This window comes from Delphinus delphis, chromosome 14 (genome assembly GCF_949987515.2).
Source record: "Delphinus delphis chromosome 14, mDelDel1.2, whole genome shotgun sequence".
Classification (NCBI taxonomy): Eukaryota; Metazoa; Chordata; class Mammalia; order Artiodactyla; family Delphinidae; genus Delphinus; species Delphinus delphis.
The window spans coordinates 40,114,739-40,129,879 of NC_082696.1; the positions used below are offsets into that span (position 1 = coordinate 40,114,739).

The 15,141-nt window shown below is 40.9% G+C and overlaps 1 long non-coding RNA gene across 1 annotated transcript in view; it reads right to left on the reverse strand.

Annotated features, from left to right (window-relative positions):
• Positions 1–5,745: 5,745 nt before the first annotated feature.
• LOC132437291 (uncharacterized) overlaps positions 5,746–15,141 on the reverse strand; it is a 464,385-nt gene continuing 454,989 nt past the window's right edge. The window contains exon 4 of the long non-coding RNA XR_009521997.1: positions 5,746–6,131. This is a non-coding gene — a long non-coding RNA (uncharacterized lncRNA). The remainder of the gene's footprint in view (positions 6,132–15,141) is intronic.

Genomic DNA, 15,141 nt, shown 5'->3' on the forward strand with positions numbered 1-15,141 from the left:
GCTGGTGTTAAGATGGAGGTCTCTGGGAGATTTTCACCGTTTGATATTATGTGGAGCTGGGAGTTCTCTTGTGGACCAGTGTCCTGAAGTTGGCTCTCCTACCTCAGAGACCGAGGCCTGACTTCTGGCTGGAGCACCAAGAGCCTTTCATCCACACGGCTCAGAATAAAAGGGAGAAAAAGTAGAGGGAATTAGTAGAAGTATGGGGAAAGAAAGAAGGAAAGGAGGGAAGGAAGGGAGGAAGGAAGAAAGAAAGAAGCAAAGAAGGAAAGAAGGCAAGAAGGAAAGAAAGGAGGGCGGGAGGGAGGGAGGAAGGAAGGAAGGAGGGAAAGAAGGAAAAAGACAGAAAGAAAGAAGATAGAGTAAAAATAAAATAAAGTATAATGAAGTTATTGAATTAAAAAATTCTTATTTGGAAAAAAAAAAGGACGGATAGAACCTTAGGACAAATGTTGGAAGCAAAGCTATACAGACAAAATCTTACACAGAAGCATACACATACACCCTCACTAAAAGAGGTAAAGAGGGAAAAATCATAAATCTTGCTGTCAAAGACCACCTCCTCAATTTGGGATGATTCGTTGTCTAAAGGAGGGAAGGAAGGAAGGAAAAAAAGAAAGAAAGAACGAAGGTAAAGTATAATAACGTTATTATAATTAAAATTGATTATTAAGAAAAAAATTGTAAGAAAAAACCATGGACGGATAGAACCCTAGGACAAATGGTGGAAGCAAGACTATACAGACAAGATCTCACACAGAAGCATACACATACACACTCACAAAAAGAGGAATAGGGAAAAAAATCATAGCTCTTGCTCCTAAAGTCCACTTCCTTAATTTGGGATGATTGGTTGTCTATTCAGGTATTCCACAGATGCAGGGTACATCAAGTTGATTGTGGAGCTTTAATCCGCTGCTTCTGAGGCTGCTGGGAGAGATTTACCTTTCTCTTCTTTGTTCTCACAGCTCACAGGGGCTCAGCTTTGGATTTGGCCCTGCCTCTGCGTGTAGGTCGCTGGAGGGCGTCTGTTTTTTGCTCAGACAGGACGGGGTTAAAGGAGCCGCTGATTCGGGGGCTCTGGCGCACTCAGGCCGGGGGGAGGGAGGGGCACGGTGTGCAAGGCGGGCCTGCGGCGGCAAAGTCCGGCGTGACTTTGCACCAGCCTGAGGCCCGCCGTGCGTTCTCCCAGGGAAGTTGTCCCTGGATCCCGGGAACCTGGCAGTGGCGGGCTGCACAGGCTCCGCGGAAGAGGGGTGTGGAGAGTGACCTGTGCTGGCACACAGGCCCCTTGGTGGCGGCAGCAGCAGCCTTAACGTCTCCTGCCCGCCTCTGGGGTCCGCGCTTTTAGCCGCGGCTTGCGCCCGTCTCTGGGGTCCGCGCTTTTAGCCGCGGCTCGCGCCCGTCTCTGGAGTTCCTTTAAGCAGCATTCTTAAACCCCTCTCCTGGCGCACCAGGAAACAAAGAGGGAAGAAAAAGTCTCCTGCCTCTTCGGCAGGTGCAGACTTTTCCCGGGACTCCCTCCCGGCTAGCCGTGGTGCACTAACCCCTTCAGGCTATGTTCAAGCTGCCAACCCCAGTTCTCTCCCTGCGCTCCGTCCGAAACCGAAACCCGAGCCTCAGAGCCTCAACTCGCAGCCCCGCCCGCCCCGGCGGGTGAGCAGACAAGCCTCTCGGGCTGGTGAGTGCTGGTCGGCACCGATCCTCTGTGCGGGAATCTCCCCGCTTTGCCCTCCGCACCCGTTGCTGTGCACTCCTCCGCGGCTTCGAAGCTCCCCCCTCCGCCTCCCGCAGTCTCCGCCCGCGAAGGGGCTTCCTAGTGTGTGGAAACTTTTCCTCCTTCACAGCTCCCTCCCACTGGTGCAGGTGCCGTCCCTATTCTTTTGTCTCTGTTTTTTCTTTTTTTCTTTTGCCCTACCCAGGTACGTAGGGAGTTTCTTGCCTTTTGGGAGGTCTGAGGTCTTCTGACAGCCTTCAGTAGGTGTTCTGTAGGAGTTGTTCCACGTGTAGCTGTATTTCTGGTGTATCTGTGGGGAGGAAGGTGATCTCCGCGTCTTACTCTTCCGCCATCTTCAAGGTCCCCTATCAACTTGCTTTTTTAATACTGTGCAAATTTTCCTCTACCTTTTCTAAATCAAAATTTATGTGATCATTTTCTCAGTCAGTTGTCCATTGGTACATAATCACATTAGCAAATATGCATCTCTTAAGAGAATTAACAAGGTGCTTGGTCAAATGACATGGGGGTTTCAGAAGTGCAATAGGCACAGTCCTCTCTCAATAAGCATAGATAACCACTATAGAAGAAAGATGCGATCAGAATACTAAAGAGGGACAAATACACTTCTGTGAGAGTTCATGCCAGAGGTTAACTTTGGTTTGGTGAATAATGATGGGAGGAAGTTTCCATGAAAGATGTACCATTTCAGTGAGCTGCATTTGGAAGAAGTCAAACAAGGTACTGCATCTCTCTCTGGGCTTCAGATTATTTTTTAAAAAAATAAAGGAGTTAGACTAAGGGAAACTCTACTTTTAATATCTAATAACTCTCAGTACCAATTAGTGCAAAATATCAAGACATTCTATGGTGACTATAAGGATGAACAAATCAAGTAACAGATCTTCTCAGTCACTTCATTGGCTCTGGGGATTCTAATGCCCATTTGACTCTGTGTGTCACCTTGATAACACTTTCCTCTATGTCTCCACGGGTCCTGAAGCCCTACTCTATGCTTTCTGAATTCACTGTCAGTCATCAATAATCTACCCACTCCCCCATATGTGCCACTGTATCTCTGAAAGTTCCCCTCAGCTTCTTCCAGTTATTCTTCCCTGTGGACACTGCTTTCCCTGGAGCCTTCTCAAAAAGAGGTAGTTTGCTTCTCATACTCTGCATCCTTTGGCCAGGAGGCAGGTGAAGGTTCTTCCTGATTTTCATTGTTGCTCCCTCCCAGTCATTCTTCTCTTTTCCATAAAACTCCCAGCTGCTAATCTCATGTCATCCGACTGTGCTGGCACTACTCTGCCTTGTTGCATTGATCTCCCAAGTCCCTCACTCCTTTGGCTCCTGGTCACTGCCATTCTCTTCATTCATCTTGCTATCTTAATTCTTAGTGATTAATACCCATGGGGCAATAGCTCCAGTACTCCAGGCCTGCACTCCCTCAACCTCCTCTCTTCAATGAGCATGTTCTCCACCCTCATGCAACTACTTATTCCATGGTCATCCCTTAAATGTTGTCATTTCCTGTAGTGGCAAACCCTTCATAATTTCAGTTTTCCAGCTTCCAACTCTTCTACCACTTCCAAACTTTATCTCTCATGCTCTCTTATACTCCCATGCCAGCAATCCTTCTTACTAGGCCCTACCTGTCATTGTTCCTATCACTATCTTCATCTCCCTCCTGTCTTTAATTCCTCCTTACTCTGCTATGCCAGCTTAAATTCCATGGTCAATCACTGTAATCACACCCTTCTGTCTTGTTTCCTTGTACTTGCTTGCCAAAACAAAAATGGCATTGAAATAAAACTCTCCTCCTATTCCATACCTAAATTTAGCAGCTCATTTTGGGGGGAAGAATACACAGCCACATTGCCTGATCTCACTCTAAATCTGTGACTATTCATCTCAAGTGGACCTTTAATACGACTTAGCATTAGACTACATTTCCCTGGTTAGCTCATTATACGTCTCCCTTGACTGCATATACCCTACTCACTCTTCAAATGTCAAATTCTTCCCCTGTATATAAATATGGTTGCCCTTAAATTGAGAAAATACAGAAGAGAATTTCCTCATGCTGTAGGGACTACCAAAACTACCTCTCTACCTAAATCTTATGTTGTAAACTTTGCTTTCTCTCATTAATATGAATTAAATGAATTAATTTATTAATATGAATTAAATGTTTGTGGTCCTAGCTGTAGCGAAGTACTTCACTTATTTACAAGATCCCATTTCTTCTCTCAAGACATAGCTCCTTTAATTCTACCCTCTCTTTTCCATATCATAAATTTTTACCTCTGATGAATCATCCTTATTTAGTATGCAAATATATTTCTCCCATCTTAAAAACAAACAAACAAAATAACCCCAAATACCTCTCCTCATTCCAAAGCTCCTCATATTTCACTTCTTTCTTTCACAGCAAAACTCCTAAAAAATTTGCCTGGACTTGCCCTCTTTAGATTCAGTCCTCAAATTGTGTTTTCCACCTACTAAAATCAGGACTTAGACTCCACTACTCCATCAAAACTGTTTAATAAGGATACTTATGTCCATGTTGCTAAATCCTGCAGTTGTTAATCATTCCTCATCTTGTTGGTCTTTAAGCGGCTTTTGCCTTAAATCAATGCTTTTTTCTTCTTCATCTACATACTCATTCTCTTGGTGATCTCATCCAGTCTAAGGCTTTAAATATAATTTATGTAGTCACATCTCCCAAATTCACATATCTAGCCTGGATTTCTATGCTGAATTACAGATTAGCGTTTTAACTTCTTATTCTACTTTCATCTGAAGGTCTATTAGAAATCTCGCATGTAACACATTCAAAACTAACTTTCAGATATCTCCCTTCATGCCGGTTCTATTTACTATCTTCTCATGTTAATGGAAATTCTGTCCTTCCCATTGTAAGCCCCAAATTCTTCTCTTTCATGCTTCTCTTTATTCACAAATCATATCTGATATGACTAAAAACTTACTGGTTTTAGATTCAACATCTATGCAGAATCTGATCAGCTTTCAACAACTCTGTCATCCATGTCACTATTCTCTCTCACTTGGATCACTGCAATAGACAAGTTCTCTGACATCTGCCCTTGCTCTTGTAGATCAACGGCCAGGGCAGTGGCCAGAATGACCTTGTTGGAACTTGAAACAGATTACGTCATTCTGTTCAAAACCCTGCAAGGCCTTCTATCTCATTTGAAGTGAAAGCAAATTCTTTACAGTGTCCTCCAAGTTCTACATTACCTGTCCATCATCTCTCTGATCTCATCTCCTAGCAGTGTCCCCTATGCTCATTCCATCTCAAATCATAAACACAGAAGGCTGGTGCTTGCCTCAGAGTCTTTCCAATTTGTACTAATTCCTCCTGGCATGTTCTTCTCCCATGTAAACATATGGCCCACTCTCTCACAATCTCAAATTTTTACTCAAATGCCATTTACTCCAACATGTTTCCCTTATCACTATAATTAAAATTGCAATCTTTCACTTTCTTTTCGCCTTCCTGGAATTATTTTCCCTGATAGTAATTCATATCACTTAACATGCTACAGTAAGTGGAAATTATTTGAAAAATTTTCATATATACAAAAGAAAATGTATACTTTAGAATGTAAATTATAATCTCAGAACTATGTCTGACTTGAATCTAGAACTAATACATATAGAAAGATGGTTGGACATGGAAGGTGGTTGAATATAAACTGGCACAAAGGAGTTAAACTTGGATCAAGGGAAGCTAAAAGGATTTGAATTCATTTAGTAGTCACCGAGGCACAATTATATTTTGGAGGACAGAGATAAAGAAGAAAACCTTCACTAACATGCTACTTTAGGAATATGAACACTTATCTTCACTAATATATCAATAGCTACAAAGTGATGTAGTATGTCATCCTTCCAGAAGTGATTTACAGAAAATATTGGAAATGGACTAGTGGTGATATTTGAGCTATTTTTATTAGCTAGTGTGAAAGAGACAGTTTGAGGAAGAGCCTTTTTGACATCCTTCAAGTCATACCCCAGTTGAAGAAAATGACAGAATAATTTAATTCTGATGGTGGCAGAGACAGGGAACAGGGTATTCACTTCAGAGTGTAGAACAGCCCCACAGAATCATCTACAGTTCATCTTTGCACTTTGTTCCTTACACATGAGTTACTTCACATGTTGGGCTGATCAGGCTCTACTGCTCAGAGGAAGGGAAAGCACATCACAGATTTTGTAAGTATAGTGCCGTGTTTAGTACCACCCATTTTTGATGTGGTTTGTTCTGTAGATGTTAGCAGAACTAGTTTGCATAACTTACCTGTACATTTCTTCATGTTCATACAGAATGGAAACTTGTTCTTTCTTACCAACCTTCCTGTGTTATTCTGACGAATTGCAGCCATGACTTCTGCAAAGGGTAAACATCTCTGAGTAGTTGATATATATGTATTCACCTATGTTTCACTAAAGTGAAATTGAGGGAATGGAATAGGTGGTGAGGGGACTGTGTCTCCCACAGTTAGCATCATGCCCTGGGACTTGGACTCCATGTTATTCATATAGCAGGTCTTAACAAAAATCATAATGCAATTAATCATAGAATATTGAAACTGAAGGAATTTTACAGGTCATCTTCTCCAGCATTTCGTTTTGAGTTCCAGAGATGTGGAATGATGTTCAAGGTCAATGATGACCTTTTTGTTTTATTCAGGTTCTTCTTAAACCTGAATAACACAAAAACAATGATTTATTTTCATTTAGACCTCATTTTTTCTGACCCTAACAGATCTGCCCTTGAGATCCATAAAGCTTTTTCTGGAAATATTTGATATAATTTTGTAGTATCAGAATATATAGTGGGTATAAAAAAGGCAGAATATTCATATGTAAGGGACTGGTTTATTGTATTAGTCTGCTATTGGAATAGCAAACCATCCCAAATCTTAGTGGCTTGCCACAGCAACCATTTATTTTTATTATCTGTGCATCTATGGGTCAATTGGGGCAAATCTACTTCAGCTCGGGGCCCAGCTAGGCTTTTTGGGAGATAGATATACTCATCTGTTCCATATATTTCCTCATTTTTTTTAGACCAGAAAGTATGAGGTGAAACCGAGTAGGGCCCTATGGGGCCTACCAGGACAAAAAGGCTTTCCATGTCCCCCATTTCTTATTTGTAGGAAAAAGATTTCAGCCACCTAGACCTTCCCTGAGCTCCAAAGGGCAGATTAGAACAGTTACTAATTAGAGGAGTGAGGGAATGCAGAAACAAAGGAAAGGCTGCCAAGAAACAATAGTGCAGGGATGGGGCAGGGTCCTTGTTCCTCCTCAGGATGTGCATAGCAATCTGATATGCATCTGAGTCTGAGTTCTTCTACAGGAACTAAGGCCCCACCCAGGTGGAGGATTGTAACTTCAGGCTGAGCACAAGCATGTGGACCCCAGACTAGCTGGAACCAGAAGGGTGATGACTGAGATTCCTGGAACACCACCCTGTTACCTTACCACCAGCCAATCAGAGGAAGGTCACACACCCTGCAGACCTTCCCTCAAATTTTGCCTATAAAAACTCTTCCTCCCAAAACATTGGGGAGTTCAGGCTTTTGAGCACAAGCCACTCATTCTCATTCTCCTTGCTTGGTCCTTACAATAAACCTTTCTCTTCTTCAAATTTCGATGTTTCAGTTTGTTTGGCCTCACTGTGCATCAGGCACATGAATTTGGTTCAGACAACAGAAGTACACAGTCTTCCCGTGGCCATTCTTACTTCATTCCTATTTTTTCTCTTTCCCCTATTATACAAGTTAAGTTAATCTGATAGCTAAAATAAATGGATCTATAATGTAATTTTCGAAAATGCATGCCTATCATGTGGTCTACTGGAGACTAGTGATTGGGTGTAAATTTTTGGAAATCTACAAAAGTTTTCACATCATGTTGAAAGGATAGTTTAATTTTCTACTAAATGTGTCTTTTGTTTAGTATTTAACAAGGAATGGTGCCTATTCTCTAAGCCTCATAGCTTCCAATTTGATTACTTCATTCATCTTTTTTTTTTTCTGAAGAAATTTACCCGTGGCTTTGTCTATCCTCACTCCTCATCTAGTCTTCTCAGAAACCCTTTTACTAAATAGGTTAGTGCATAGAATTAATGAGGCCATAATTGTTTTAAACCTTCACATTGAAGAACAAAAAAATCTATTCCACAGCTGCAGTTTGCATACCAAGACCCAATTTTTTGTGCTAATCACCCACACTTTTGCTTGTAAATCATGAATGGCTTAATTTTAACACAAACTCATCAAAACAATTGCAAAAGCACACATTTCACTGAAAATAGATTAAAACTGTCACCTATAGAACCAGTTGACAGTGTACTTATTATTCCTTTGATCATCCCTTGCAACTTGTAATGGAAATTTACCTCACTCTAAATGAAGGAGTAATTTTCTATATGAACCATGTAGCATAATAAAAAGGGTTTTCTGGCTGATACTGTCAATGTTCTGCGCATATACACTTGAATCCATAGAAAATTTTTTATGCACAATGCAAAATAGAGCTTCTATTTTAAAAGCCAACATCAGTATTTTTTGGTCAGGCTGCTAGAAATCACTTTACCTTTGCCCACAGAGAGCCAGATTTGCCTGGAGATTTACATATTCCTTTTGATTAAAAGGGACAGCTTTTAACCAATACCTAAGGCACATAGGGATATAAATAATCCATACATTTCCCCTCTGAACAGACAATTTGGAGGTGAAATCCTCAGTGTTTCCACAGCTCTTCTCTCAAATTGAGCCAGAGTTAACTTGAGCATGACTTTGTTTGATAATGCAACTTTACTTGCCCCCCTCCCTCCCTGGTCCTACTTCCCTATTTCTCTATGAGAAATACACCCTCAAAATCCATTCTCAGGCATGCTCCGCCATTCTTTCTGTCACATATTAGTCAGGTCCTGTAGCTCTTTCATCGGTAATTCCTTTATTCCTTTATAGCAAGGCTATCTTTCCCAACTGGCCTTGCTGCAGCTTGACCTACTTATTGAGTTTAGTAGCCAGAAGAGGTGGATGTCAGATCTTAAGAAAATTATCAGTTTGCAAGGCATCCACCACAGTTGAATCTTTTGTATGGTCCTCAGACCTACCCTATCCTTGACATCCTATAGCAATTTATTTTAGCAGACCAAGAGGGTTCTGGAGTTCAATGTTCTTTAGGGAATCTTCTCAGATGTCCCTAGCCCAAGTCTCAGAGTCCTACTCTTTCCCTATCATCTGTGACTTTAGCATTGGAGACTTTGCTGAGGCTCCAAATTTGGCCTTTTTTGTAGTTCTGTCACTCTTACCACCCACCAAGCCTTGACATTACTGATCCAGTTATAATAGTTGACTATAATTAGAATGACTCTTCAAGGCTTAGAAAAAGTAATGGTTCATATTAAGAGTGAAACACTGTTAGGTGAGGGAAATTAAGTGGTACAAACTTCAGGTTACAAAATAAATGAGACACAGGTATTAAATGTACAGGGTGGGGAATAGTTAATAATAATTTAATACCTTTGTATGGTGACAGATGGTAAATAGACTTATCATGATCATTTTGTAATGTACAGAAATATCAAATTGCTATGTTATGCACCAGGAATTAATATAGTGTTGTAGGTATATTATACTTAACAAACAAACAAACTCATAGAAAAATAGATCAATTTGTTGTTATCAGAAGGGGGGTGGGGGAGGGGGAATTGGATGAAGGCAGTCAAAAAGTACAAATTTCCAGTTATGATGAATAAGTACTAGGGATATAATGTACAACATAATTAATATAATTAACACTGCTACATGTTATATATGAAGTTGTTAAGAGAGGAAATCCTAAGAGTTCTCATCACAATGAAAAATATTTTTTCTTTTTTTAAAAATTTTGTATCTATAGGAGATGATGGATATTCACTAAACTTACTGTGGTATCATTTTGTGATGTATGCAAGTCAAATCATCATGCTGTACACCTTAAACTTATACAATGCTGTATGTCAATTATATCTCAGTAAAAGTGGAAGAAAAAATAATAATAATTAAGCAGAATTGCCAGAAATGCCCTAGCAGAATGTTATGGAAGAGATATACAGGTAGCCTAAGAAAGGCAGCTATTCTAATGCGTCAACTATGAAAAACCCAATAACCTCAACCTCTTCCCCCAGTTGTCTTCTTTCTCTAACAGAGCTCAGAAGACACTACCTTCACTAAGGCTATAAGGATCACTTTGATAGGGGAGGGGAACACTGACATTGTAAAGAAGCTCAGTGTGAGCTATCCTATACACAGGGGTTAATGACAGAGGTTACATTTATGAAAATGGGCTCTCCAGTGATAACGAGTATAACAAGATTTGAGACTAAGCATTAAACTTTTAGGATAAAAGGGGCTCTGAATGACTGTAATACAAACATAGGACACTAACTTCTAGGAAGTTCCAAGAAACAGAGCCCATACATTAAGAGAGAATGTGAATGTGGATTAGGAAGGACCCTATAATACAATGTTGAGTGTGTATGGTAGTGATTCCTCCAATCTTTCCCCCAAAGGACTCTATGGCCATTTACTCACACTGCTGTTTTAGATGTAGTGTCTTTACCAGAACATATCAACAGGCCCTCTGGCACTTGGTATGCACATTGATCTACAAATGTATGTTCTCTTTAATACTCATTAGGAAAGAGAATCAGAAGTAGTTTGAATTCATATGGAATGGAGAACTACACATATTTATAGATTTTATTTGGCCTCGTTCTTTTCCAAGTCCCAATTTCCCTCTTTCCTACTGTTTTTTTTCTTGAGAACACTTTCTAATATTTCACTTTAATATGAATATTCATCTCAAAATCTGTTTCTGAGGAACCCAACTTAAGACATGTGCCGCTCCATTTGGGTCATTTTACAAATTGACCTGAATCATTTTTGAAAGAAGTTGGGGCAATGACGAATAAGTGAAAAATGAGAGAGAATAAACATTTCCCTGTACGTCATGGGATATTTCTGCTCACACAAAATGTATTTGTTGTCTTTTTTAATGGAACACTCATGCCTTGGCTCTTCTCCCATATAAAATGTCGCTAAATTCAGTCCCAGGGAACCAAGGAAATATCTCCTAGTATACTGTACCTTAGAATTGAAGGAGGCTTTCTTTTCCTGAATGTATGCAAACAAACAAACAAACAAAAATTTTAATTGTCTGTGAGTTATTTTCAGAAGAACAAAGTTCCCTAATTTAAAAGCAAGGCCACCATTGCTTAATGAGTGAACTGATAGTGCACCCTTGGGCACTGCAGAGACCTTCCAGCTTCAATTGTCAGTGCAGATACTAGCTCTCTGAGGATTGTTCATTCTAAGGTCAAAGACAAAGGCAAAAACACAGAGGGGGGAAATGGCAATGGCACCCCTGTGGACCACAGTCATCATTACTTTATTTGAGTAGGACTTCAACTGTCCATTAGGAGTCAGATGAGTGCTTAGAAACAGCCTGAATGCCTCCAGCAGAATCTTAAGCAATGGCTACTGGCTAAGAGCCCAGGAAGTGTAAATGAGGCCACTTTTCCTTCTTCTTCATTTCCTTCCTTTGCATTCCCTTCATAGATACCCTAATTCCTTTCATCTGCCCTAGCAAAAGAGATTGCAAAGGAAGATGAAGGACTGTGTGAATGGGCTTGCTGAGGAAAGTTGTTTGTTGTCTTATTTAGAGGCCTTTATAAAAAGATAATTATACTGAGCTTTCTATATAAAGATATTTAGTTCTCTTCCTACATCCCTCAAAATACTAATATTCTCTATATTTTAACTGCTATTTACTGAAATCATTTAGCTGGGTGGCTGGTATTAAAATAAGGGAGAAGTTTTACTGTTTTCTGGAAGTTCCAGGAACAAAATGGGGTTGCAGTCATTTTTATAAACTAAAGCAAGTTGTGAAGATTGGGCATTATACTGTGCCTGAATGTACTCCGGGTGTTTTGTAATGACTTTGCTAGAATCCAAAGAATGTTGTTCAAAGAGGAGGCATACTTCTTTCTTTCTTTGCCTTTTGCTTTACTAGTTTCTTATGAACCTGCAGATCCGGTGTACTCAGACCTTCATGTTTCTGTTCATAGAATTTGTGGATATATTTCTACTGAATCAATCAGACCTCAAGCTTGTACGAAAGGGCTCACTCGCTACTTCTGTGACTTGATGGTTTCTTTTTGGTTCAAAAGTAAAATGTTAAGCTTTAGCTAGACAGCAATGGCAGTAGTAAATCCACATTAAAGCCATTTCATCCTTTTTCTTATAAAGAATCATTTTTTCACAGAAGAGAAAATCCCAGTGTATTTCCAGCCTTGATGCACAAATGAATTTGGATCATACCTCATATTTACTTGTGTCCAGAAATATGAAATACTGGTAATTGGGCATGCGGTTTTCTTTTGACAGTAGTAATTCTGACTTCCTGGGAACTATTTGTGACTATTTTATTCCACTGTAAAACTTAGAAAGGAGAGATTTCATGATTTTCTCTATTAGTTTTGAGGATAATGGCCAGCAGAGGAAAAGTAAAAAACAAACAGGAAACCCTTTACTGGTTGCTGATACAACTTCAGCTACTGCCTTTGTCTGACTAAGTGTTCATTGTGTTGGAACACAAGAAAGAAAGCACCTTCTAATATTTAATCAAGATATATTAAAATATTTTGGTTTTGTATCATGAAGTGTTTACATTCATAGTTCAGTTTTTGCTTATGGTAAAGAATAGCCTTTGCATGCATTACCTCATTCTTATAACCTTGTATGGAAAGTAGTTACATCCATATATCAGAAGTGTTTGGGGAAGGCATGCTAATCAGTCATGAAGCACAAACAAGGAAGAAGAAAAGCATGTGACTGGCTCAGCATCCCTCTCCCCAGAGCAATGCCCTGATTCTCTATGGAGTAGAGCATCTGCCTCCAACACCAAATGAGTAAAAATATCCAAGCAAAAACTCATCTTTGTTTTCCTTGCAGATTGCACAATTTATCTCCAATAACATACACATTCATCATCACCAAAGCTCAGTGGAATAATTATGAATATTTACTGAATCGACCATGCAAAGCCATATGCTATGGTAGAAAGAATGTGGAAGAGATACTGAAAACTGGCACAAATAATAAGACTGCAAAATCAGCCACTTACAGTTAAGCAGCATTTGGAAATCATATATGCAATGAGAGTGGCCTACAGCTGTAAATAGAGTCCTGGATTTTCATGTGGCAGAATTAGTTTGATAGAGGATAGGAACTCAAAATTTCTGTTACAAGTCATAGGATTTTTAAAAAAGAAGTTATCATAGGGAAGTGTTTTTTGTTTGGTTTTTTTATTAGGGTGTATTTGCTTTACAATGTTGTGTTAGTTTCTTCTGTACAACGAAGTGAATCAGCTGTATGTATACATACATCCCCTCCCTCTTGGACTTCTCTCCCATCCCCCCAACCCCCATCCCACCCATCTAGGTCACCACAGAGCACCAAGCTGAGCTCCCTGAGCTATACAGCAAGTTCCCACTAGCTATCTGTTTTACACATGGGAAGTGTTAATATAAGCTCTGGAACTTTTTATATTACTCTAACTCCTTTAATCTGTGATGCTGAAGAATTTCTAAAAATCAGGAGTCTGAGGGTACAGTGGAGAAAAGCGAAATGAATCGCAATTGCATTAGTGTTAAGAAGTGCTGTCAAGCCACTGCAGGGTAACATCGTAAAAAAAAATAATAATAATCAATTATATGTGCTTTGAATTTTGCAGTTACAAAACACTTTTCTGCATACATTCTCATTTGATTTTTTCATAGTTGTTGTTAGATGCTATTATACACTTTTTACACATTATAAAATAGATTCACAATGTTTACATGATTTGTTCAAGGTTGCAAATATGTAAGTGGCAAAAATTGGGCCAGACTCGTATCTCCCGACTTTTATGCAGATTTAGCAAATGCACAGTGGATGAAATATAAAAAGAAATGAAGACTGTCAGAATCACAGACCTGTATTCAGTACAAATCAAAACTCTTTGAGGAACCAAGCTAAAAGGAGATTATTGAGGGTGCTACCTAACAAGCTAGAGAGAAAACACAAATTTCCAAGGTATAATGTTGGGATTAGTGGCCCAGAGAATCTGATATAATGGAAGGGAACGTCCAAAGCCTGAAGCAATAAACATTGTTAAGAGGCTCATTTTCCAGGTTAATTCATTTAAAAATTACAGTTCTTAATTGCCATTGATATTTCTTAATTTTAAACAATTCCGAAGGAGACCTTCAAGATGGCGGAGGAGTAAGACGTGGAGATCACCTTCCTCCCCACAAGTACATCAGAAATACATCTACATGTGGAACAACGCCTACAGAACACCTACTGAACGCTGGCAGAGCCTCAGACTTCCCAAAAGGCAAGAAACTCCCCATGTACCTGGGTAGGGCAAAAGAAAAAAGAAAAAACAGAGACAAAAGAATATGGATGGGACCTGTCCCTCTGGGAGGGAGCTGTGAAGGAGGAAAAGTTTCCACACACTAGGAAGCCCCTTCACTGGCAGAGACGGAGGGTGGCGGAGGGGAAGATTTGGAGCCATGGAGGAGAGCGCAGCAATAGGGGTACAGAGGGCAAAGCCCAAAGATTCCTGCACAGAGGATCCGTGCCAACCAGCACTCACCAGCCCAAGAGGCTTGTCTGTTCACCCATGGTGGGGGGGTGGGGGCTGGGAGCTGAGGCTTGGGCATTGGAGGTCAGATCCCAGGGAGAGGACTGGGGTGGGCTGTGTGAACACAGCCTGAAGGGGGCTAGTGCGCCACAGCTACCCGGGAGCGAGTCCAGGAAAAAGTCTGGAACTGCCTAAGAGGCAAGAGACCATTGTTTTGGGGTGCTTGAGCAGAGGGGATTCAGAGTACCGCTTAAATGAGCTCCGGAGATGGGCGCGAGCTGCGGCTATCAGTGTGGACACCAGAGATGGGCATGCAATGCCAGGGCTGCTTTTTCAGCCACCAAGAAGCCTGTGTGAAAGCACAGGTCACTATCCACACCTCCCCTACCAGGAGCCTGTGCAGCCCGCCACTGCCAGGGTCTCATGATCCAGGGACAGTTTCCCCTGGAGAACACATGGCATACCTCAGGCTGTTGCAATGTCATGCTGGCCTCTGCCGCCGCAGGCTCACCCGCATTCCGTAACCCTCCGTCCCCTAGGCCTGAGCGAGCCACAGCCTCCTAATCAGCTGCTACTTTAACCCCGTCCTGTCTGGGTGGGAACAGACGCCCTCAGGCCACCTACACGTAGAGGCGGGGCCAAATCCAAAGCTGAGCCCCTGGGAGCTGTGAGAACAAAGAATAGAAAGGGAAATCTCTCCCAGCAGCCTCAGG